This window comes from Cavia porcellus, unplaced genomic scaffold (genome assembly GCF_034190915.1).
Source record: "Cavia porcellus strain 051 isolate PalLab524CR breed Dunkin Hartley unplaced genomic scaffold, mCavPor4.1 scaffold_34, whole genome shotgun sequence".
NCBI classification, from domain to species: Eukaryota; Metazoa; Chordata; class Mammalia; order Rodentia; family Caviidae; genus Cavia; species Cavia porcellus.
The window spans coordinates 1512948-1538203 of record NW_026947517.1 but is presented as its reverse complement, the minus strand read 5'-3'; the positions used below and the strand labels follow the sequence as shown (position 1 = coordinate 1538203).

Here is a 25256-nt window from a genome sequence, read left to right as displayed (position 1 = left end):
TGGGGGCTGATAAGTGAGCCTGAGCTGGTCCAGGGTTTTGGGAACCACAATGTAAGAATAAATTCTAGATGGGGAGGGGAAGGTGGAGGAGATCCGCTTCCAGAAGGACACAGCCTGGCTTTTCCCACCAGGCCAGCAAGCCCCAGGTGCTATCTGAAAGGCTGCCATGGGGAACTGCAATAAAGGGCCTGGTTCATCATATGCTTGGTGGCTTCTGTGCTGTCACTAGAAAAGTGAATCCTTTCCCACTTAGGCAATCCCAAAGGAGACAAAGTGAGACCTCCTGGTCTGCTGCCTGGCTGGCTCGTGGGTTTGAGGGCTTCCTGGATTATAAATGCTAGTGAACAGCTCTTAGTGACTACCTGCTCAGTGGGTCTGGGTGTCCCTACCATCTGTACCATGGGGGAACAGGGTTATAAGACAGGGTGTGGCCCCTCCAAGCTCACTGTGCAGGGCTGTCCCTGCAGCTCTCTGTGCAGCCTGTGCTTCCAGATGCTGCCAGGTCTCTGTGCTGTATTCACATATCTGGGAGGCTTTGTGGGAGTCCTGATGGCCCCCTTCTCCGCTGGTCTGAGATCTCAGAAGCTTCTTGCCTACTACTAGGCACTGCACCAACAGTGCTGCCCCAGACATCAGCCTGGAGCAGGTCCCTGCAGGGCTGCAATACACATAGGTGTACCACTGTGGGGCCTCCCAATAACAACAGATGCCAGCAGGGGGAGAGTGCGAGCTGAGCGGACTCTGTAATGAAGCCACAGGAGGACAGCAGATCTTCAGGATCAGATTACACCTTCAGAACCTCCCTCCAGTGTATAGTAAATAGCAGGCCTGTGGCACTGCCTCCAAAGGAACCTGGGGTCTATGTCTTCAACTATCACATCCTCTCTGCTCAGCCACTAATTCGGCCAAGTGCCAGGTCACTCTCCAAACATTAGTGGGAGCATCAAAATAGAGACATGGACACTAAGTCACTTCACTTCCTGTCATGATTTACTTCCGCTGTTTTAGTTCACTGTAACTCCTAGGCCCAGCTATCCCTTTGGCAGTGGCATGACTGTGTTTCTACCATATCCCCAGCTCTGACACATCATCACATCAGAAGAAGTGCACTCATCCAAAACCTAGGCCCTTGCTACTTTGTCCATGTCTCACGGTAAATATCCAGCCCCTCAGGTCAGAGGCTAGGGGCACACAAGGCTAAATGACATTGTACCAGGAAACAGTGAATACAGCCACTCAGCCTTTCATGGCTAAGAAAACTGGACCAAATTTTTTCAGCAGCACCACAGGCAAGTACCCTGTGAGTCATCACATACAGGTCCCTATTCTCACACCCAGGACAAGCCTGTTTTCTCATCTCTAGAATGTGTTGTTGTCACAGGACACATGGGATGATACTTTTCATGTAGGGAGTTTATGACTTATTTGCTAACAAACTGATCTGAAAATGCTATCACTTCTAAATGCTCCTTATGAAATTTAACCTTTGAGTATCACTGCAGCTTCCAGCACTCACAGTAGGGCATGGCTGGGCCACTAACTCTAGGCTTCCTACTGTCTCATCACAGACTGCAAATCACTCATTGTAGAACTTGGTGGTGGTTTGCACAGTGAGGGTGGCACAGGCAGAAGGGCTGCACAGCCTGATGGAGCCCCTGGAACAGGACTTTCTGCACAGCTGCCCTATCCACAGCTCTTCCTTCCCAGGTCCCTCAAGGGCCAACATTTCCACCCCACAAGCACCGATGCTGGGATAGTGAGTTTGCTCTCAGCTGCACAGTGTGACTGGGCCACCTAAAGCTGAGTCTTTGAAATGTGCTTACATCTCTCAGCCTCACTTCACTGAGAACTGAGAATTATACCCAGTAATAGGGCAATTCTCAGAAGAGTGAATTGTACCTATGGCCAAGCTTATAGGGTCCCTATGGTACAAAATGGGGTTTCCAGGCAATTGCTTCACCAACCAAGGCTCTATGGAAGGCCTGCTGGAGTAGCTGTGTTTATTCTCCATTGAGTTGCTCTCTCCATGGGAAAGGTTTGTTTCTCCCTCACTGATTCCTACACTGAGTAAACATTCTCTCTTCATTGTAGAGGAGATTGGAGAGTTGCTCTATGGGCTTTCATATGTATTATTCAGAGCCATATTCTCTGGGGACTGGCAGAGGCATCAGGCCCATTCAGACATCAGGGCAGGAACCAGTTGGTACCATGTGTACATGAATATACATAGAGCCACAACACGCACAGACACTTTCCAGGCACTGACCATGATCCAATGACCAGGAAAGATATATGTACTCCCCTCTTGACCTTCCACATTAGTGGGGGCTATCCTGGCTGGCAGATCATGTATCACTGACATTATAGTACATGAGAACCCCTCTTGGTTTTCCTAGACATGGATGCACAACAGTGAAAGAGGAGTCCAGAGGAAGCACAGAGTCCTGGGTGGCAAGTCACTGAGCAATCTAATGACTGAGTAGAGGTGGAACAGGACACATCCCTCTGTCCTCTCTCTTCTAACATACTTATGGAAGACAACCCCTGTACCATAACAGACAGTTTTCCATCCCCCATGAAGGCAACATGCTGTTGCAGAGCACTACACAGATGTGTGTACAGCTTCCCTGAAGAAGGGAGAGATGGTCACACCAGTGTACACAGACTCTCCCATGGAGTCATCTATCAGTCTCCCAGGGCTGTCTGGACCAAGACTGATTCACTGATGGTGGAGATAGAGTGGAACTGGGCTCTCCACAGATGGAGCAGCAGGCAGGTGTCTAACTCAGCAGGTTGCCTTGGGCAAGCAGTTTGGGACTGAGGACTAGAGCTCACACTCAGCTCCCCATACCTGTCTCCTCCAGAACCACAGTCCTATTTCTTAGCTCTAAGCAGCAGCTGCAAACCCACATGAACCCTCCAATGCAGCTTCAACTTGCTGAGCTTGAGCATTGTGAACAAACTGAGGAAGAAACAAGGGTGACGAGGACTGGTAAGGTCTGTGGGTATGTGAGGAGGACAAGGCTAAGGGACCACCCTGTAGCTCTGAGACACACAGGAATCAGTGGGTGGATGCAGTGTGAGAAACTTCCGGATAGTGGATTTGTGCACAGAGCTGTCTCTGACAGGCACTGGGAAATTTGTTTGCACTGCAAGAAACATGGGAAATTGGTGATCTTTTTCCCTTTTGCTGTTGAAGGGTCAGCTGCACACCAAGCTCATGGACCAGCTGCAGAGTCTGCACCTGATCCATCTCCAGTGCCTTCACCAGCTCTGGGACCACAGGAATACCCAGCACCAGGAAGCCCATCTGTCAGCTCAGAGGTATGACTAACAGGGTCTCCACAGCAGGTGGCAGGTCCTCAACTCCCTTGAGGCCAGCTCCTGCTAAAAACTTGAGTTTCCCATCTCCTCCACTATTTTTTCCATTTTCTTGCCCTTACCTCTATACTCCTTTTAAATATTATGGCATAAATTAATTTTAAACAGATGATAGGATGTCATTCACTTTAATTAGCATACTCAGTGCAGTGGCATGCACACATTCTCAATATGAACAATCTTCAGTTTTGCCCAGTTCCAGAACATTTCCCACAACTTCATTCCCATTTGGACACATTTCCCTCTCTTCCCTGCCAGCCCCAGCCACCACTGATCTTTCTGCCTCTGTGATTTAGTACTCTAGGTTTTCACATCAGTGCATCACAGCTCTGTTTGGCCAAGCATTAATTGAAGAGACTAACTGATATTTTTCTTTGATAAAGAGGACAGTCCCAAATAGATCCCAGTTTATAAATAAAACTCAGATACATTCATCTTTGAGGTTGGAATTGCTTTTCCATTTGTTTTGTGAGGTAAGAGACAAATACTTGCAATGCAAAAAGGAATCTCCTCATATGGCAAACAAATGTACAAAATGCACAGTATCCCACTGAAGATACATTCAGGGCCATGTCACTGAGTGATGCTGTGTCCCCATTTGACTTCAGGATTTAAGGTAAGTGGGGAACAGCAATGGGGAGGAAATGGGGTGGGGGAAGCAGAACCATTTCCCTCAGCTCCCATCCAAGCTCTACACAGGGTCCCTGGACCTCTCTGAGCTAAGCATAGAGGTTTCTCCCACACAGAGAGCTGCACAACAACAACACAAAAAAAAATAAAGAAAAATCTGCATAACATTTTAACTTTCTTTTCAAGATTGTTGTTCATAGCACTTTTAGAAAAGGAAGGAACTAGGACCCTCCCTACCCTGCAGGTAGAGTGTGCAGGGCACCAGTGTAGACCACAGAAAGCAGGGGAAGCTTCAGGGAAGCTGAGCTCAGTATCTCTGGGCCCACAGGGAAAGAGGCCAAGTGATCTGATTATGAAATTCCCATTGATGCAAGATGGATTTGTGTGTGGAAGATCTCAGTTTTTACAATGAAATATCTCTGCCATCAATGTGCATACACACAGAGATGTGCATGAGACAATCAGAGGGACAGAGGCAGAGTGAGGCAGAGCCTGGGAGACTTGCCCATCACTTAATGAATGGAGCTGCAAAATACTGGAAATGTGAATGCTCTTCTTGGTTTTACTCTCAAAATCCTTTATCATACAATGTCATTGTTGGGTGGGGAAGTGGCACAGGGAACTAACACAAACCTGGTGACATAGACAAATATACCAAGATTTTCTTTTTTTTAATTTTTCTAAATCTGTCATTTGTAATAAGAGAGCATATATTAATGGCATACAAATAGTTCTCCAGTAGCAGAGTCCTCCATGGGCTTGTCAGTCGCAGGCTCAGAAGACAGAAGTAGGGTGAGAGAAGCAGAGCAAGGTCCATATAAAGGTGGAAATGGCATTTTGCCTTAGTTGAAAAAAATGTCACCTGAGACAACTTACTTAAACCAAAGAGAGATGCCACCTCTTCCCAAGGTGTGTGTGTGGGGGGGGGCAGCACAGAGTACAAGGCTGGGTAGGAAGAGAGCCAGGGCTCAGCAGTGTGAGAGGGGATCACAATGTACCTATCAGGGCCATTAGGATGAGTGGTCTGCCATCCACCAGTTCCTCTCTCCTGTCCTTTCCTGCTGTGAGGGCCTGTGTCTCTTCACTGCAGGGTAGAGAGACGGCCAAGCCATAAGATTTCTGTCATCTCTACTAAGACTGAGGACATGGCCTAGAACATGGCCTTCTTTTAGCATTTTCTGTGCCTGTAAGTTTATAATTCACTCAGCAATTTTGCTGTGTGCTATGTTCATGGTTTCTAATTTTTCACACCTTAACTGAGTAAAAAAGAACACGGGTGTCTTTCAATCTCACTTTTTATAATGAAGACTTAGCAGTACATTTTCCAGGTGAAATGCATACAGGTTGAATTTCATAGTCACAGATTTCAAACCTGAAGTCTCCACATTGAGTTGGAGCCTCGAAGAGGAAGTCTAGGGGTGCTCAGATCTCTGCGGAGATCTTATGTCAGGGGAAAATGGGCCAGGCAGTGGTAGAAGACACCTTGGCACCAGGGGCAAGAAATCCTGAGGTCCAGGCCTCCTGAGCCACAAGTCAGCTTCTCAGCAAAGCAGAATACACTACACACTGGACAGAAGAGGGCTGGAATGACCCTGCTACCAGAACTCCTCCCTGTAGGCCTGAGGCCCCTGACTCACTCAGGGAAGCACTATATGAAATGGGAAGTCCATTACATAGCCAATACTGATGGAATGTCTTCCATCCAAGTGCAAATCTCAACTTCTACATGTGGATGCACCACAGCTGTGGAGCAGGACAGGTGTTTACAGGCAGCAGGTTAGGAGGTGGGGCACTGCAGGCAGGTCAGTTTCTGAAGCCTGAAATAAAAGACGGGCATCTGATCAGCTCGTTTCCTTCAGCAGTAACCACCCAACAAGAACATTTTGCGTTAAAAGTCTAAGTAACTGAAAGGAGTTACTGCCAAAAATATATGCTGTAGTATTAGTTGGAAGATACAAAAGTAAATGGCTGCATCCCTAAGTAAAATGAGATGTGACCCTTAATGGGAATGTGGTCTCCTTTGGTGTCACTGAACCACATCTATCAGGAACAAACACACTGATAAACAGAGCAAAAATGAATATAGGCAATGGGTCAACAATCAAAACTCATTAATAACAACAACAAAACCCATTATAAGATAAATGACTCAGTGAATTTTTTCAAGTGCATAATAAAGAATAAATAGCAATCACTTTTGGATTCTTCCTAGAAATTGAAGGGAAAGAACCAACACCAACTTCTTTTACATGACAAAGTCACCCTGAGAGTGAAGCCAGACAATAATGTATTAAAAAATAAAATAAAAAACAATTGAAAACACCCTACTGACCAATACTCCTAATGAACATAAGCAAGATTATTCAGCTAAATGCTTGTCAGCTAAATTTGCAAACACATGCAAAATTTAACCACCATGATCAACACTTGGCTCAATCTCAGTGATGCAACAACCATCCCACTATAAAAACCATTGAGCATCACTTGCTACTTTCACAGAATGAGACAGAGCTAACCCTTCAATAGAGTTCGAAAAATAGCTTTGACAAATTCCAAAGTTCAACATTTTGTCATGGTAAGAACTACTCACACACCATGTATAGGAAGAATGGACCTCAGCACAGCAAAGATCATACATGAGAAGCCCATCCTAACATCGCACTGAGAGGCTGACAAGCTTCAAGATTTTCTTCTCAGATCAGGAACCAGACAAGGCTTGCAGCAACTTTCAACAAAGTACTCCAAGTTCTAGCCCTAGAATTTACTCAAGAATAAGAAATGAAAGTTTCCAAACCAGAAAGGAAGAATTAAGCACTGTTTCTGTTTCCTGAGGACACAACCTTTCATATAAGAAACTTACATCCCCACTTAAAACCTTTTAGAACAAATTCAAAAATCACATAAGGTGCAGGGTACAAGATTCACATGTCCTAAACAATTCATATCTATGTGCTTCAAACAAACTGCAGCCTCAAATATAAAGAATACAATTCATTTTACAATTCATCAAAAAGCATTAATGCTTAGGAAAAATTTAACCAAACTCACATATTCTTTAAAATTTGTAGAAATTGATGCAAGCAGTACAGTAGCACTAACAGAATAAAACACATACCATGATGGCAGATGGGAAGAATTCATGTTGTGATAATATACATGCTACCCAGATCAACCAGCTCTTTCAAAGCATTCTTGTCAAAATACCACTGATATTTTCCTAGAAATGGAAAACACAATATAAAAATTCACCAGGAAGTACAAAGTGTCATCCTTTAGCCATGTAAAGAGCATTAAATATAGAAGCACAAAATACCTGGTTTCCAAATATATTATAAAGTGGCAGCAGTCAAAAGCATCTTATACTGAAAGAATAGGATCACAGATGAAAATGACTCGCCCAGAGACAAGCCAACTCATAGAGTCAGCAGGAATTTGGATTTGTTTCTTCATTCCATTCCTATCCTTTCCTGTATTTTCCTTTTCTTCTTCTTTTCAGGATCTCCCTCTGTCGATCTGCCCTGAGCTGAAATCAGAGTGGCCACTGAGGCAGCAGGCTTGTCTGGAACTCCCAGTATTCCTGCTGCCTCAGTGGCCTAACATTGCAGGTATTTTCACCATTCCTTGCTCAGCCAGTGAGTTTTTAATAACACCAGGATGAAACCACGTCTGGCGGTGTGTCTTGTAATGCTATCACTCTGGAAGGCTGAGGCAGGAACATCATAAATTCAAGGATAGACTCACCAAATTAGCAACTTATTGAAAAACTCCTCAAAAAAGGAAGACTTTGGGGGCTGGGATTTAGCTCAGTGGCATAAGCGCTTGCCTTGTAAGCAGGCAGTCATGAGTTCGATCCCTGGTACTGATAAAAACAAAAAAAAGTCCAAAAGGAAGACTTTTAAAAGTGGAATGTAATGGAGCTAAATGCAAAAGCTCTGTATTCAATCTCTAGAAACTGAATGGAAAATCTAAACCATACCCAAAACAAAACCTTGGAAAGTAGAAGGGAAGGTAACAAAGTTTTATTCTGGCCTGGCTGTCTGGAGGGCAGTGTGCCCCAATTAGCTTTATCCTTCACATCTTTTTTTTGGGATTTGACCCAATCATCAATTTTCATGAGTGATCAGAGAAAAAGAGAAAGTGCTTTGGGGATATCAAGCCTCAGTCCCCCAGCAGAAGGCATTTGGAGTGATCTTCTGAAGTGCATTCTGACCACAGTTACAGTTAAAAAGCAGTGACTACCAATATTGTTAATTGGATTTTTAGTCCTACTCATTGTGAAAGAAACTGCAGATTAGGAAGGTGGTAGATAGCTTAACTAGATGGATTCTTTCTACAAAGTCTAAAGATCAAAGTCAAATATTTTATTCCATGAGTATACAAAATTGTTTGCCAATTGCCAACTCAGAATAATGTACACCTGTAATCCCAGCCCTCTGACAGCGTGAAGAAGGATGATGAAGGGTTTAAGCCTAGCATGGGAAACTCAGAAAACTGCTGAGACTATGTCTTAAAATGTTTAAAAACAAAATTTTACAAATGTATGAAATGATTGATCATTAAGTAATCCTAGAAATCACTGTGCAAGGTACATTAAACACTCTTATTCTACAATTATTTTTTATTTTCCATAGACTTAAAAGAGTATCTTTTATATAGTCCTTATTATTATTTCAAAAAAAAATAGCAATCCCTTGATCCACTTCTGATTCTAAATATAAATTTAGGAGAGGAAAAAAAGCAATGATCACATTCTCTTCACACTGAGCTACCCAAATCCTAAGAAAGTATATTAAGTAGCATATCTGCAGTCATCTCGGTAAAACATTTGAAAAAAATGAAACAATGCAAACCTAGCAGCACATCAATGTCTACATGATGGTAAACCTTATGCTAGGTGTGCTGACTAAAGTACATTTGCAAGAAAAACTTACATATGTTTTTTATTCTGAATTCACAGGTGATATTTGACTTTGTATTTTTAAACTTAATTTTTCTCTTCTTTTCTTTCTTTCTTTCTTTCTTTCTTTCTTTCTTTTACTCTTTCATTCTTTTTTTGAGATGGGGTTCTGCTATACAGTTGAAGCTGGCCTTGATCTTCCCTTTTAGCCCCAGATGACCTCAAAATTACAACAATCCCCCTGCCTCAACCTCTGAGAACTGAAATGACAGGTGTGTACCAACATCACAGACTGTGTTTTCCTTTTAAAATTTTCTCCAAACAAACTTACTCAGAGTTATGTGATATTCTTATATTTTCTCAGATTGAATATACAAAATCAAATCAGAAACCACAGAAAATACAGTTTCAAAATCCTCACCAACATATAACATAATGTAACATAATATAGCATAGCACAATATACCATAATAAAACAAAACAAAAAGCAACCACCTAACTCTGCTTTAAACAACTGCTTCCAAAGATACTTTAAGAATTTCTAGTTAGCCATAAACTAGTAATATAATCCATTAATTTCTAGTTAGCCATAAACTAGTAATATAATCCATTAATTTCACGTTTAAGTTGTTTTTCTTTAAAATGAAAGACTGCATCCACTCAAGCACATGTATAAGATTGGCTGTGGCAGCTTGCTTTCAAGGGTTGAGCCAGAAACAGAAGAAATGGACATCAGCAGATGGGTGAGGGGTGCATGAACAAGTGACAGCTGGTTTTGTTCAGCCCCACAATGGCATGTGGTGGCAGCACAGCCCAGGATGGAGACATTGCTTGAAGGAGACCAACCAGAGAGCATTTTGCCTGATCAGCCTCAGGGCCATCACCTCTAGGAAAGGCAAACTACCCAGGAGGTACTCAAAGCCCATGGTCTGTTTGGAATGGGAGGACTGGAAGTGATATCAGTGGCTATGAGACAAGTTCCCCAGGAGTGATGTGTGTCCTTCCTCAGCATGGGGTGATGATGTCCATGGCCTTGGAAAGCCTCCCCTTGCAATCACCACCTGCTCTCCCCTCCACAGGGTGTCAGAGTATGGAGCTACAGTGTGTGGCTGAGTTAAATATCTAAGGATGAATAAGTAATCACTCATAGGCCCATGAGAGTAAAACTTCTTAGGAATCCTCATCCCCTGGACAGGAGGAGGTTATAACATGAAACATTCACATACTTCAAAGAAAATTATTATGGTTATTCTGGGAATATCTCCATACTCCCTAGTGGATTTGAAATAAAACTAACATAAGCCAAGGAAAGAAACTCATCCTAAAATTTGACAGATCTCTAAGTGAAGCCTAATTCTCAATGAAAAAAAAAAAACTTTTTGGATGGAAATGTGCACTTGGTTCCCAGCCTGCCACTTCTGAAGAATCCATATGTTTGTTGTATGAAATATTTCAAAGTGAAGAAAAGTATAAAACCACATTCTGTTTTCTAGTTTTTCACTTGCGATTTCGAAGGAACACAAATTTGTTCCACAATAAAAAGAAAGGAGGCATCAGAGGGGGCAGCCCAGCTATGGACCCCAGCACATGACACAAATTCCTTGGCAACAGGTCTAAACAGAACTTTGAAGCTTCTGGTCACCAGGCAACTTTGTCTGGTGGCAGTTGACCTTCACCAGCACTTGGCTCATGAGAGTGACCAGTGAATATGCTGTGCTGCTTTCTGAGGCTTTGAAGCCCCAACCTCTTGACCCTGCATGGGAAAACCACATGGGAATGAGTGAAAGGATGGTTCACTGGGCCAAGATGTTTCAGGAAGCTCACCGGGAACTGCCTAAAATCAAGGGCAGCACAGGGCAGGGCCCAAGAGCCCCAACTCCCAAGACACCAGAAACAAGAGGGAGCCCAGGACAGGTGTCCCTAGGCTCAGCCACCAGCCACTCAGAGACACCAACTAGAGGACAGCACATTAAGGCCTGGCCACCTCTGTGAATTCTTCTAAACAATTCCCATCCTAAATCATCAGTGTAAGTGCTCTGAGGACAGGCAGTGAGGGAGATCCTCTGGGGCAGGGGCAGGTATTGGGAAGTGTGAGCCTGTGCTCCTGTCATGTTCCTACCCAGGACAGGGCTGGCAGGAGGAGAAGGGCAGCACTCATGCTTATCGAGAGCCTCCAGAGTCATCTCCTGTCCCCCTGGGTAGAAGTCTGGGAAAGAGCTGTTAGTCTTTGAGGAACATAAGGTTATCTGGGTTCACAAAGTGAAACCTGTGATGCCTCAGAGTCTCAGGCTTCCTGTTGGCTGCTGGGCACTGCCCCAACCATGCTGCACACAGGACATTGGCATGGAGGTGGACCCTGGGCCCTGTGTGCCACATCCCTGCTCCAGAGATGGGACCCACAATAACAGGAGATATTGGCTCCAGTGCAGAGTATGTGAGCAGAAGGGAATGTATGGAGGCCCATACACGACTAAGAGGAATTTTGGGTCTGATTAACCCTTCCAACACCTCTATCCAGGGCTTGTCAAACACTGGGCCCATGGTCTTACTCCAAAGGAATCTGGACTGCAAGTGCTCAACTATCATATCCTCTCTACTAATCCTCTACCTTGTCACAGGCAAAGTCACTGTACGTATATTGATGGAAGAGGAGAAAGGGAACAGACACAAAATCGTTTCATTTCTTGTCATGAATGAATTCTGCCATTGTACCTCATTTTCTGTACTGGGCCTGGTGTCCAAGGACCATTAGCAAGGTGTCTTCCTCCACTGTCCCCAGCTCTTACTCAGCATCACCTCACCAGATGTGTGCTCACCTCAAATGTCAGTCCACTCTGTCCCATTCTCTGGCACTTGTCTCATGGGATTTTTCCATGCACTGCAGGTCCTTTTGCAGGAGCCTCTGGGCTAAATGAGCACAAGAAGGTGAGCACAGTGGCTCAGCCTTCCACGGCTATAGAAGAGGAACTTAATTCCTTCCTGGGGACTTTTCAGCAGAATCTTGTGAACATTCTGAGGTGCCTCATTACTGCACCTGGACATCCAGAATGAGCCTCCTTTTCTCATCTCTAAAATGGGTGGGATGTCTTAGGACTCATAGGTTTTGTTCATACATAGACTTCTATTCAACCTCTCTATTGAGGTGATCTGAGCATGCTAGTATTTCTAAGTTTCCCTTGTGAAATGTAAGTTTTAATAAGAGAATCCCTTTTCTGCAGGGGCCCTCCTGTGAGCCCATTACCACTAGCCTCTGCAGACTAATTGGAGTGTGGCCTTTCCTTCAGCCCCAAAACCCTCTGAGAAGCTATGTGCAGGACACCAATTCCATGTCTACCCACAGTCTCAGAAGTCAAGCAGCAGAGAGACTGGGAGAGGTCTGTACAGGAAGCACAGTGCAGGCAGATGGGCCTCACAGCCTGAAGCAGCCTAAAGAGATGGCCTTCTGGATAGATACCCCAGGCACAGCCTCTCCTCCTTGGACTTCTCCAGGGCTAAGCTCTCTACCCTATAGGCACCAAAGCTGAGCAGGTAAGTTCTTACCTAAGCAGCCCAGTGGGAATTGGTCACCTGTGGATTCAGGTCCTGGCCCTATGCAAGGGCCTCACTCAACCCTAGTTTACAGTGCCAAACAGGTTGGGAATGAGTGGATTGAGAGCTTAGGGTCACTGAGGATGAAATGGGGGCTCCATGCCAAGCAGTTAGCTGTGGCCTTGGCCCGATGAACACCTGCCGTATAGGCTGTGATAATTCTGATGGATGATCTTCCATCCCACCCAGTGACCAACACTTGGTGGATGCAGTTCTGTTCATCAGAAAGCAGACAGGAGAGTCACTCCATGACAGGAAATCTTGAGAATGGCAATTTGTCCATGGCTGTCAGACAGATAGGAAGAGCAGATATGTGTTACCAACCCACAATCGTATATGAAGACACACTGTGTGCAAGCACGTTTCTGGGTATTAACCAAGATTCTGTAAGCAGAGCCAGTGGAACCACTGCCCTTTTGAGTTTTGATGTTTGTGGGAGGCCACAGAATAACCCTTGGCAGCAGAACAGATATTGCTCACCCCAAATCCATTGTTCCAGTCCCCAGGCCTCCCTAGTTGTGGGTACAAACCATGCACAAAGAGTTATACAGGGGCAAAGAGAATTGGGCACTGCATCACTGCCTGAGCTAGAGACTGCAGAGATGCAGGACAGACACTGATTGATCCCTCACTTCTCAGATATTCATGGAGTGGCAGCCCTGAGCTTTTGAGTACAAGGACAGGGCAGATTGCAGTCTCTACCTTCTCCAAGTGACTTTCACTGGGGAGGGGCAGGGAGATACTGTGTCAGGATTCCCTGAAGAATGTAGATGTATGATAAAACTAAGCAAGTTCTCCCTCCCAATGAGACTTCTTTCAGCCACTAAGGGCTCCTTGGGCCCTCACTGCCCAATTGTGGGTGGGTGAGGATGGGGCTGGACACTGAATCAACTGGGCAGGAGGTCCATGAAACCCTCTTTACAAGTGAGATGTGCAGGCATTGTGGGAGGAAAGCCCAGGTCTCTCACTCTGCTGGTTCGCTGTCTGCCCCAGTTCTTCTGTGCTTGAGGCCACATTGGAAGTATATGCCCATGTGGATCCCCAGGCTGAGCTTCTCCTGGACCAGCTGGAGCCCCAGAGACTGAGCCACAGGGTAACTATCCTTGGAGTGTAGAATGTAGGGTTGTGGGGAGGTGATGGCCTTGGAACTCAGCAAAGTGCCCAGATGCTGGGTGACCCAGGAGTATGACACACTCAGCAGTCTTTGTGGGGATGCAGTCAGGAGGCTTTCCTGGGGTTGTGTTGGTGCACATGGCTGCCTCTGACAGGCAGTAGGAAGGTTTTGCCCAGGAAGTCCATGGAAAGTTGGCAATTTTTTCATTTCCTGCAACTACAGGGCCAGGCTCAGCCCATGCAGAAGTTGCACCTGCAGACCTTGTGCCAGCTCTACCTGCAGCTCCCTAACCAGCTGTAATCCCAGAGCAAGAGCCAGTACCTGGGTTCCTTTGTCCAGCAGCTGAAGTTCTGAGCTTCCTGGTGGCTCCACTTAGGAGTCATATCTCGAGCTCTAACTGCGGGCAGCTCTTGACCCACACCTGCCATTCCCCTCTCTTCCAGATTTACTTACTATTGTTTTCACAGCTACACTTATTTACCAGAGATAGATTAGTGATAGAACAAATATAGATAAAATTTAAGATTTTAGTGTTGTTTAAAATAATCAGCTTGCTGGCATTCACTGCATTCTCAATGTTGAGCAAATTTTCCCAAGTCCACTTCCAGAACATATTCTTCAAATTTTTACACAATGGTGTTTTGTTTTCTTTCCCCTCTTGCCCCATCCCAGCCACCACTGATTGTATGTCCTCATACTTAACCTATATTACATTTCCCACATCAATGCCATAAAGTTTTATTTGGCCAGGAATGTTGGTAGTGACTATCTTGGGTTAGAGTTAGGTTTAGGGGTAGGTTAAACTTAGGGTTAGGGTTGGAGTAAGCTCCCAATTATTGCATCATTACCCACTGTATTTGTCATAAAGAAAGGACAATCAAGACAAAGCACATCCTTATGCTGGCAATCTCTTGGCCCTGAGCTGTATCCTCAATGCACAAAACTTTGAGAGCAATCACTGGTGGTTGGGTTGTACCACTGTGCAAAAGATAGGGCCTAATATGCATTCTATGCATCACGTGTGCCCTGGTCCTAACACCAACATAATCAGTCTACACTGTAAATAGGTAGTAAGAAAAAATGTCCAGTAATCTGTAAACAAAACACAAAGCAGGAAAATCCACTTCTGACATTTGGGGAAAAAAAGAGCTATTGATGAAAAATCTCACACAGGAAAGACATGCTCTCTTTGGCCAGCAATGGTTCCTTTGTGCAAATGCAAATCTGTGGAGCAAAGCATCAGTTGTCCTCAATCTATGTCCTTGCTAATGGAATTTCTGGGGCTCATCTTCCTACCATAGGAACATGCACTTTTATATTTTTCTCTATGCACAACCTAACAGAGACACATAGAGGACTCACTGTGTGCTGGGTACCAGAGCTCCTCAGATGTAGATCACACTTGGGAAGACAATGAAACTCACACTGTCAATAGCTGGTGATGACTGAGTCAAGGACAGAAGGTGAAAACCAAACACAGGCAAACCTTCTGTAGGAACCCTCAGTCTGGCTCCCAAGTCCTGTATTTGTAACTCTGCTTAGACCCCTGATTTCTATCAATGTGATCAAAACTGCTGTCTTCTCTCTGGCCTCAGGATACAGGCTCAGAAGTGGGTGTAACAGTGACAGCTGGAGGTGCCCTGGCCCCTCTGTAACCACAGCGTTGGAGAAAGACTCTTGTCTTCCTCCACCTTCCTCCCTTGCCTCTCTCACTACATTTCAAAGGCTGAGCTGCTGCCCAGCTGTCTGGGTGGAGATGCTCAGCAGGGCCTTCAACATAGTTTTATCAGCATAGTTTTATATGTGACATACTGTGTCACATACACACAGCTTTCCAGTAAATGGTCTTGAGATAGAAAGATGTAGTAAAAAGTGACAGCTAACTGGAATGAAACCTGCTTTATACACAAAGGCCCCACATCAAAGTGGTGGGGGAGGAAATATATTCGGTTTTTGCCCCACTCTGTGGCCACTCAAAACTCAGCTACCCCATTGCTGATTACAAATATTCCTGCCCCACCCCACCACACTAGACTAAAGACTCACGAACACAAAGACCAGAAACCTAGGTGTTTGCCTCTGGAGCCAATGGCAGGAAGGTGAGGACACAGTGGTGCCTGGCAACTAGCTGACCAGACAAAAAAGAAATGAAGTGGCCATGACCATCTTACCCGAGGGTCAGTCACTGATACAGAGCCATATTATGCACAGGTGAGCCTTGGGCCATCTCCTTTCCAGGTACTCTCCACTCTTGAATGACCCAGAGACATACAAATAGCAGGGTGATGACACTGCCAGGAGTTATAACACAGTCATTTGGTTTGGGACAGAACACAGATGGATGATAACAGAGACGGATGAGTTGGGAAGAATTAATGCCCAGACACAGTTGGGCTGGGGCATCCTTATTTCCCTTCCTTCCAATGTGTGGTCCAGATCTCAGGGCCCTGCTTCAATGTGTGGTGCACATAGCCTTTGTTCCCTAGCCAGATCCAATTCTGCCCATCCCACAGGAGCCATTTCAAAGTTACTGTTTCTGCTTGGATTGTGCCAGACAGAAGCATTTGCATTTGTCTCCCCACATATCCAGATATTCATAAATCACATGGTAACCCACAGATTAAGCTAGCTCCTTAGATGATCTACAGATAGGGATTTCCAGACTGACCTTGAGACCTCAATTCTGAGCACCATGTTCTGAGGAGAACTTCTAGAGCTGAGAGCTAAAATTAGGGGCTCTTTAGTCCTAAGCCCTGGACCAAGTGCAACACAGATTGGAACCAGCTTGTCCTAGGTGATAACCAATCAGAAATACTTGTGGGAACAGGATTCTCAGACAGAATGGGATGGCACAAAGCATCCCCTAGACCAGCCAGGGATAGCACAAGCCCAGCTTTGTACTCTTACAAGGAGAATGGAATATAGCAGGAGGAGGGAGGGGTGCCTGAGGAATGAGGGAATGAAAGATGCAATAACAGTAGAAAAAGGCCCTGAGTTACTCATTGAGGGACACCTGATTTTGTTACCTACCATACCTTTTTTTTTGTCTTTTCTTTTTCATTTGTTTATCGGTATCAGGTATTGAACTCATGACTGCACACTTGCAAGGCAGGTGCTTATGCCACTGAGCTAAATCTGCAGCCTCCACCCACCATACATTTTGGGTGACAGCAGACAACAGTGACACTTGACTTTGGGCAGCTTCACATACACTGCCTCCTCCTGTGATTCCATTCAAAGGTCCAAGAAAGATTGGAGTGGACAATGGGGGCCCTATGTAGACAAAGGTTTGTAGGGGAATGACAAAGACAGTGTGAGAGGATGTCCTGGGCATGTGGTAGTGGTACACACCCTGTGTTGTTCAATGTGGCTACCCAACACAGCAAGTGTCCAAATGCCACCCTGACCCAATACCCCCAGGCATGGATCTCCATAGCTCATTCAAGAGGGACATCCCAATATCTTGAAAGACACTGGGGTCCACACACATCAGAGAAGGGCTGCCCAAATCTATGGGAACCATAGCACCTGCTCCTGCCCTTGTTGTGTGCTCTCCCTCATGGCACTCAGGTACAACATGATGCCACATGTTAAGAACAGATGGCTTGAAGAGTACTTGGCAAGAGTCACCTTCAGCAGGGCTTGTGCTGGGGAAGGGATCCCCCTGCCACACATTAGTGCTGTGCCTGGTTTTAATACATCAAGACACATAGGAAAAGTGAGTCCACATGGGTTCAGGAATCAAGTGAGGCTAAGATATTCTAGTAAGTAGCTCCACTGTGTGAGAGTGGGGCCAACAGACACTATTGTCCTCAGCCTCCAGCTTGGGACTGACTCACCTCAGACCATGATCCGGGCAGTCTGTTCAAGAACTACATGTCTGCTGCTTGGGGAGCTGCGTTCCAGGTCCAGGTCAGAACATTTGAGATCTTTCATGCCCTGTGGGGTACAGAAGAGGAATGGAAGTGGTGAAAAGGTCTATCACAGGGCTTAGGAAGTGATCACCATGGCACAGGTATATAACTTGTTGTCCTTTCTAAAGCTGTATGCCAACAGAGATTTTGGCTTTAGGATATGATACATGGCTTGGAACAAGGCACAGAGACTTTAGTTTTGTGGGACATTAAAATGCCCTGTGTCTGAAGCATGAAATTTTCTCAGAGTTAGGGAAGGTGAATTGGTATCTTAGTGGGTATGATTCCCAGAGAGAAGAAACCACATGTAGCCAACATTAGCAACAGCAGTAAGCAAGCATCTTTATTATCCAGCCTGTATATATGAGCCATCATGAAGCATTACATGCTTGCATAGTGTCACAAGCCTGAGCACATCCATGGCTGTCTATGTTAACTCATGCTTACATAACTATGCTTATATAACTATGCTTATATAACTCATGCTTATATAACTATGTCCATGCTAATCGGTTGGGTCAGATTCCATAGGTCATCATACCTTTTGGTGTTGAAGCAGTGTGCAGTGGTTTCTCACATTCCACCATCTCAAAGATCAGGGAAAGTGTGCTTATTATAAGTGATGTATAGGGTGGATTCATGCACACACAGACCATGACAACAATAAATGTAAAGAATAATACCACAAGTCATGCCACAGTGCAGCTAATGGTCACCCAGAGCCAGGTGGATCCCAAGTATTCCCACCACTGCATGAGCAGGTCCTGACACAAGGCATCAAGGACACAAAACTCCATGTCCATTTCTTTTTGTTTTATATTTTAAAAAAATTTTAATTTAAACATAGAAAATAAAATTAAAAGAAAACAAAATACAAAAAAGCAAAAAAGTGTAGAATATAGAATTCAAAAAACTTAACTCCTAAAATTACTAGTTGATACATTACATATTGTCATCTTAAAAACAGTTGTTAAAGTTACAAAACAAAGCATAAAAAGTAGCTAAATACTGAATCATTGACGTGCAAACCCTTCTGTTCAGTGATCTAACAGAAATTTAGTAATATGGTCATCTATCTTACACACTATATGTATCATTATATCATTTAGAGCCCGTTTCTTTGCTTTTGCTTTTACAATATATACTATACTTTTTTGGATCCCAATTCTTTGTCAGTTTTATTATTTTTTTACACTAGGGAGACAATGAGAGAGGATATTCTCAAGCATATTCTTGAATATTCAAATATATTCTCAGCATACAGGTGTTTTACTTATAAAGGCCTCAATCTTTTCTATAGCTGAGTGGTATTCCATTGTGAAAAAATACAATTTTTTCATCCACTTGTGGTTGATGGCATTTTGGTTGTTTCCAAGATTTAGCTATCACAACTGTGTTGCACATATGTCACTGTGAAATAATTTTTTTCAAATTTTCTGCGAAAATACCCAGAAGGGCAATAACTGGATTGAATGGAAAATCCAATCTTAGTTTTTTGAGGAATTTCCACACTAATTTGCACAGTGCTTTTATCAGTCTGCATTCCCACACCAACAGTGGACAAGTGTTCCTTTTCCCCTTCATGTTGCCAAAATTTGTTTCAGTTGATTTCTTGATGTCAGTCATTCTTTCCAGAGTAAGATGCAATCTCAGGGCTATCTTAATTTGCATTTATCAAATGGCCAATATTGGTGAACATTTCTTTATGCATTTATTTGCCATTTTCATATCTTCATCTGAGAACTGTGTACTTACTTCTGATGCCCATTTTTGGAAAGGGTCTTTGAATTTGTGGGCTTGACATTTTTCAATTTTATATTGAAATTTATATAATTTCATTTTATATGTTCTGCATATAAGTCCTTTGTCGTCTGTCCAGATTCTTTCTGTCTCTGTGGGGTTTTTTTTTTTCACTTTATTTGATTTCTGTTTAAGTCCAAAACTTTTTAGTAATATGAGATCCCAGTTGTTGATTCTTTGAAGTATTTTCTATGTGATTGTGTTTTATTAATGAATTCTCTGCCTACTCCTATGTCTCCAAGATTTCTATCTACCATGTCCTCCAGTAGATTTTTGTTTCTTTTTTAATATTAAGATCCTTGAAACACTTTGACTTTAGTTTAGTGTATGGTGATAGGTATGGGTCTAGTTTCAGTCTTTAGCATGTAATGTCAATTTTTCTAACACCATTTATTAAAGAGGCTATCTTTTTCCAGTGAACATATTTAGCCCCTTTGGCAAACTTAAGGTGGCTCCGTGTCTTTGTAGTAGTGTTTGCATCTTCTAATCTGTTCCATTGATCCTCAGGTCTATTTCTTTGCCAGTACCATGCTGATTTTATTATTGTGGCTTTGTAGTATAGTTTCAAGTCAGGAATTGAGATGAGTCTTGTCTCTCTGTTGTTTCCCAGAAATGCTTTTGTTATTCTAGATTTATTTGGTTACCAGATGAATTTCAGAATTACTTTCTCTAGATATGAAGGTATGTTAATGATATTTTGATTGGGATTGCATTGAATCTGTATAACAGTTTTGGAAGTATGGCCATTTTCACAATATTGGCTCTTCCTAACCAAGAGCAAGACATATCCTTCCATTTTCCAATATCCTCTTGAATCTCCATTTTCAGAGTAGTATAATTTTCAGCATACAGGTGTTTTACATTTTTAGTTAGGTTGATTCCTAAGTATTTCATTTTTTAGATGCTATGGTGAAAGCTGATATTTTCATAACTTTTCTCTCATGGAGTTTTTTTTTTTGTGTGTGTGTGCAGGGATGTTATTGATTTGTGAGTGTTGACTTTCTATCCAGCTATGCTGCTGTATTTGTTTGTTGCCTCTAGTAGTGTTTCAATTGAGATTTTGGGGTCTTCTATGTAGCATATCATGTTGTCGGCAAATAATGATAATTTAACTTCTTTCCCTATTTTTATTCCTTTTATTTCTCCCTCTTGTCTGATTGCTCTGGTTAATATTTCCAGAACTATATTGACTAGGAGAGGTGACAGGGGACATCAGTGTCTTGTTCCCGATTTTAGTGTGAAGGTTTTCAGTTTTTGTCTACTTAGAATACCATTGGCTGTAGGATTGCAATAAATGGTCTTTAGACTTTGAGGTACATAGCGTCTATTCTGAGTTACTGTAGGGTTTTTATCATGAACAGTTGTTGTATGTTATCAAAAGCTTTTTATGCATGCATTGCAATGATTAGGCGATTTTTATTTTTGGCTCTGTTGATGTGGTGTATCACATTCATTGATTTGTGCATGTTGAACCATCCCTGCATTCCTGGAATAAATCCTACTTGATTATGTTGTATAACCTTCTTCATGATTTGTTGCATTCTATTTGCCTATATTGTATCAAGAATCTTTGCATCATTGTTCATTAGTGAGATTAGTCTATAATTCTGCTATTTGGTTTGATTTCTCTCTGGCTTTGGAATGAGAATGACACTTGCTTCTAAGCGTGAGTTAGGGAGGACTAATTCTCTTTCAATTTCATTGAAGAGTTTAAGGAGTGTTACAGTCAGATCTCTGAATTTCTTATGGAATTCAGCCCTGAATCCAGTGGGATATGGGCTTTTATTGTTGGTAAGTTTTTAATCACATTTTTGATTAATGTGGCTGATATTTGGTTACTCAAAATTGTTATATCTTTTTGATTGAGCATCGATAGTTCATATTTCTATGAATCTATTTCCTCTATTTTGAACCCTATGTGAGTAGAGATTTTCAAGGTAGGTGTTCATGATGTTTTGAATTTCCATGGGATCTACAGTAATTTCTCTCTTTTCAGTCCATATTGTGTGGATTGTTTTTTTATTGATAAGCTTGGCTAGAGGTTTATCAATTTTATTTTCTCAAAAAAACAGCTCTTTGATTCATTAATTTGTAATTTCTTTGGTTTCAATTTCATTAATTTCTGCTCTAATCTTTATAATTTCCACTATTCTATGAACTTTGGGTTTGACTTGCTCTTACTTTTCTAGAAGCTTGAGATATAGCATTAGGTTATTTACTTGTGTTCATTCCATTTTCTTGATGTGACTACTTATTACTATATATTTCCCTCTTAGGATTGCTTTCATTGTGTCCCATAGGTTGTGGTATGTTGTTTCTGCATTTTCATTGTATTATAGACATTGTTTTATTTCTTGTTTAATTTCATCTGTAACCCACTGGTTGTTCAGGATTGTTATTTAATTTCCATGTATTTGTGCAGGTTTTTTAGGGATTTTTGCCATTGATTTCCAGTTTTAGTGTACTATGGTCCCATAATATGCATGAGATAATTTCGCTCCATTTGCATTTACTTAAAAATATTTTATGGGATAATATATGGTCTATTTTGTAGAATGTCCCATGTGCAGCTGAGAAGAATATATGTTCTGATATGGTTGGGTGGAATACTATGTAAACATGCACTAAGTCTATTCATGCACAGGTATGATTCAGTTATGTTATTTCTTTGCTGACTTTTGTCTAAGTTGATCTATCTCTTTGTGACAGTGGGGTGTTAAAGTCTTCTATTACAATTGTGTTCTTGGGTGTTAGCTTTTCATGTCCATTAGTATTTGTGTAACATAGTTGGGTCCTCCTGTATTTGGTGCATATATATTTATAATTGTTAGTTCTTCCTTTTGTAGTTATCCATGTAAAAGTTTGTAGTGGCCTTCATTATCGCTTTTAATCATTATATGTTTGAACTTCATTTTGTCTGCAAACAGAATAGCTACCCCTGCTCTTTCCAGGGTTCCTGGTGCATGGAAACTCTATTCCATGCTTTGACTTTTAATCTGAGTTTCTTTTTGAGTCAGATGTATTTCTTGTATACAACATACTCTGGGATCCTATTTCTTGATGTATTCTGTCAACCTGTTTCTTTGATAGGTGAATTGAGCCCATTTACTTGTATGGATATCACTAATATATACTGCTTTGACTTTGCTATATTGTGTACCTGTTGTTGGTTTCTGCTTTTTCTCCATTATTTGGTTTCTTGTCCAGCCTGGTGGTTTTTTTCTGTTGTTCTGGAGATTGTGGTCATTTTTACCCGTATCTTGCATGTCTTTCAGTATTCTTTCTAGGGTTGGTTTGATGGACATGAATTGATTCAGTTGTACTTTGTCTTGGAAGTATCTTGTTTCTCCATTAAATCTGAATGAAATTCTTACTGGATACATTAGTCTGTGCTGAAAGTTGCTTTCTTAAAGGGCTTAAAATGCTTCAGTCCAAGCTCTTCTTAACGTGAAAGTATGTGCTGAAAATTCTGCTGTGATTCTAATAAGCTTTCCTTTATAGGTGAGTTGTATCTTTTCTCTAACAGCTTTCAGTATTCTGTTTTTATGCTGTATGTCTTGGATCTTAATTATTATATATCTGGGTGTAGATTTATGTTGGTTGTGACTGTTTGACATTCTTCATGCCTCACTTATTTGTATACCTTTTCTTACATTTGTGAAATTTTCTGCTATTACTTTCTGTGAATAATTTAGTTATGTCATTAGTATCCATTCCTGTGTCTTCACTGATGCTGGTTACTCTTACAGTGTTTCTCTTGGCATCGTCTTGAAGCTACTGAGTTTTCACTTCATGTCGCTTTGTTGTTTTTAAAAGTTCAACCCTATCATGATCACTATGTTCAACTCTGTCCTCAATGTATCCTCAGCTTCATTCAAATGGTTTTGCCAGCTTTCAATAGTTTTTTGTCTTGGATATCTCTCTGCATTTGCTAAATGGATTCTGCTTGTTTTATACATTATTCATGCAAAGTTTCAATTTCCCATGCTACTGTTTTTTTTAAAAAAAATATTTCTTCTCTAGCTATGTTGAGCAACTAATTTAATAAGGTTGGTATTTCTGTGTCTACATGAGACAGTCTTTCTAATTTGATTTCTGCTATGACCTCATGGACTTGTTTCTTTACTTCAGTTACTCTCTTTTGAGAGATTCCTGGTGTATGAGTTTTAAGATCCTCTGTTTCAGTGTTGCCTGTTATTGCTCCTGATTAACTAATGCTTGAGAATGCACTTTGCCAATTTGCTTGTCATTTTCAAAATTGGGGTACATAGTTGGTCTTTAAATCCCAACGTAGTTTGACCTTTAGGGTCCTACTGTTTGGGGGATGTTTGTGCAATTGCTGGGTACCAAAATGAAGAGGAGATCCAGTCGCCTGAATTCCTCCTGCAGAGCCTGTTTTGTGAGTCCTATATTCTTCCCAGGCTAACTAGCTTAGAAGTATTGATGTAGGTCAACGCTTACTTCCTGCTATTGCTATGTCTTCAGGTTGTTGCAGGTCACCAGATCTCCCTGTCTATAATGTTCATGTCAGCCTAGGCTCTACTGTGTCACTGGGTTTCTTATAAGCTCTTTTAATATGCTCCATTTGGGGGAGACCTTATTTGGGCACTCCTCAACCTGTCCAATATTCTGTGTGGAGAAGGTGAATCTTCACCCTCTTGTCAGGTTTTCCAAGGGCTTATAGTTGGAGGAAGATTCATGTCTGCTCCTGTTTACCCACTGCAGACCTCTATTTTAGGGGTAAAATAACCACATTGACTAGAGCCTGATGATGGCTTCTGTTTGTGTGAGGCTTTCCTGAGTCTCTCATCGAGCCAGCATGGTAATCCACTATATTCCAAGGTTTTGGGAGAAAGGGTTAGAGTCAAAGTTCAATGGCAATACTAGGTCCAGAAGGTGGGGGAGGTCCTTCAAGGGGTTGGCCTGAGTGGTTGTCCAGTGGGTCCTAGGTTGTCAGTCAGAGCGGTGGCCTGTGGTGGCAGTCCAGGTGTCTCAGGTGCACATCCATTTCTTGCAAGGCTTCTTGTTCCTATCTCTGCTGGTGAGGGATATAAATGCCAGATTCTACATGCAAGAGAGCACAAGGACCTTCTTGTGCTGTGGTTCACAAATCAAGGCTCATGTGGTTTTGCAAAACCAACTTTCACATTTGTGATGTTTCATCCATGAGAAACACCAAGCCTAGCATGTGAGGTTCATGGATTGGGCTCTGTATTGACAACGATTTCAATCTGGGTGGTGAGGTCCATGATTCCTGCCCTTGGTAGCAACACAGCTACCAGAGACATCCTCCAGGCCACCTGTACAATATGGTGGCACCTGCTGAGTATTGTGTCACTTATAGAACTGTTTCACAATATTGCAGAGTGTCCAATATAATGTGTTTGATGGTGTCCTGGATATATGGGAAAACCCAGGTTCTGTCACAGTCATTGTGGGGATAGATATGGTCATCCCTAGCTCACACAGACCTAAGAGGCTCCCACAGTAAGCCAATCAGTGGGCACCACCCTGATGAGCTTGTTACCACCCCAAATGTTTGTATCATTTTTCGGTGATACAGTTACACAGATCAAGTTGTATCCACTGCACAGTGGGGTGCCCCAATGCTGAATTTACCTGTTGCATAAAATGTGGGGCTGCATCCAGTTATGCTCCTTGGTTCCCTGTTACCCAACCCCAGACACTGTACATAACAGGACCCAGTCCCTGTGGTGTAGTCATGTTCTACAAATCAGCACCTTGCTGTCCTGGCATCTCTGATTCCAGGTTGCTGCTATCAACAAGTTTATGAAAGTGTGCTTTTCTGCTCACAGGCTGTCATATGCACATTCTGTAGAACTTGTCACATATAGGGAGTGATGGCTGGAATAAATTTGGGACACATTCTGTGGGCTCACCTTTGTGTTATCAGCACCATTTTCCCATAGCT

The 25256-nt window shown here is 42.6% G+C and overlaps 1 protein-coding gene across 4 annotated transcripts in view; it reads right to left on the bottom strand.

Annotated features, from left to right (window-relative positions):
• Nucleotides 1–25256, bottom strand: part of LOC134474643 (zinc finger protein 709-like) — a 163621-nt gene that overhangs the window by 126920 nt on the left and 11445 nt on the right. For 3 of the 4 annotated variants that reach the window (XR_010045508.1, XR_010045509.1, XM_063243151.1), the window contains exon 2: nt 17450–17549. The gene's annotated coding sequence lies outside the window, so the exon portion shown is untranslated. Of the gene's footprint in view, nt 1–7060; nt 7229–11724; nt 11816–17449; nt 17550–25256 lie in introns of those variants that run through there. The other variant, XR_010045510.1, reaches the window with a different exon arrangement.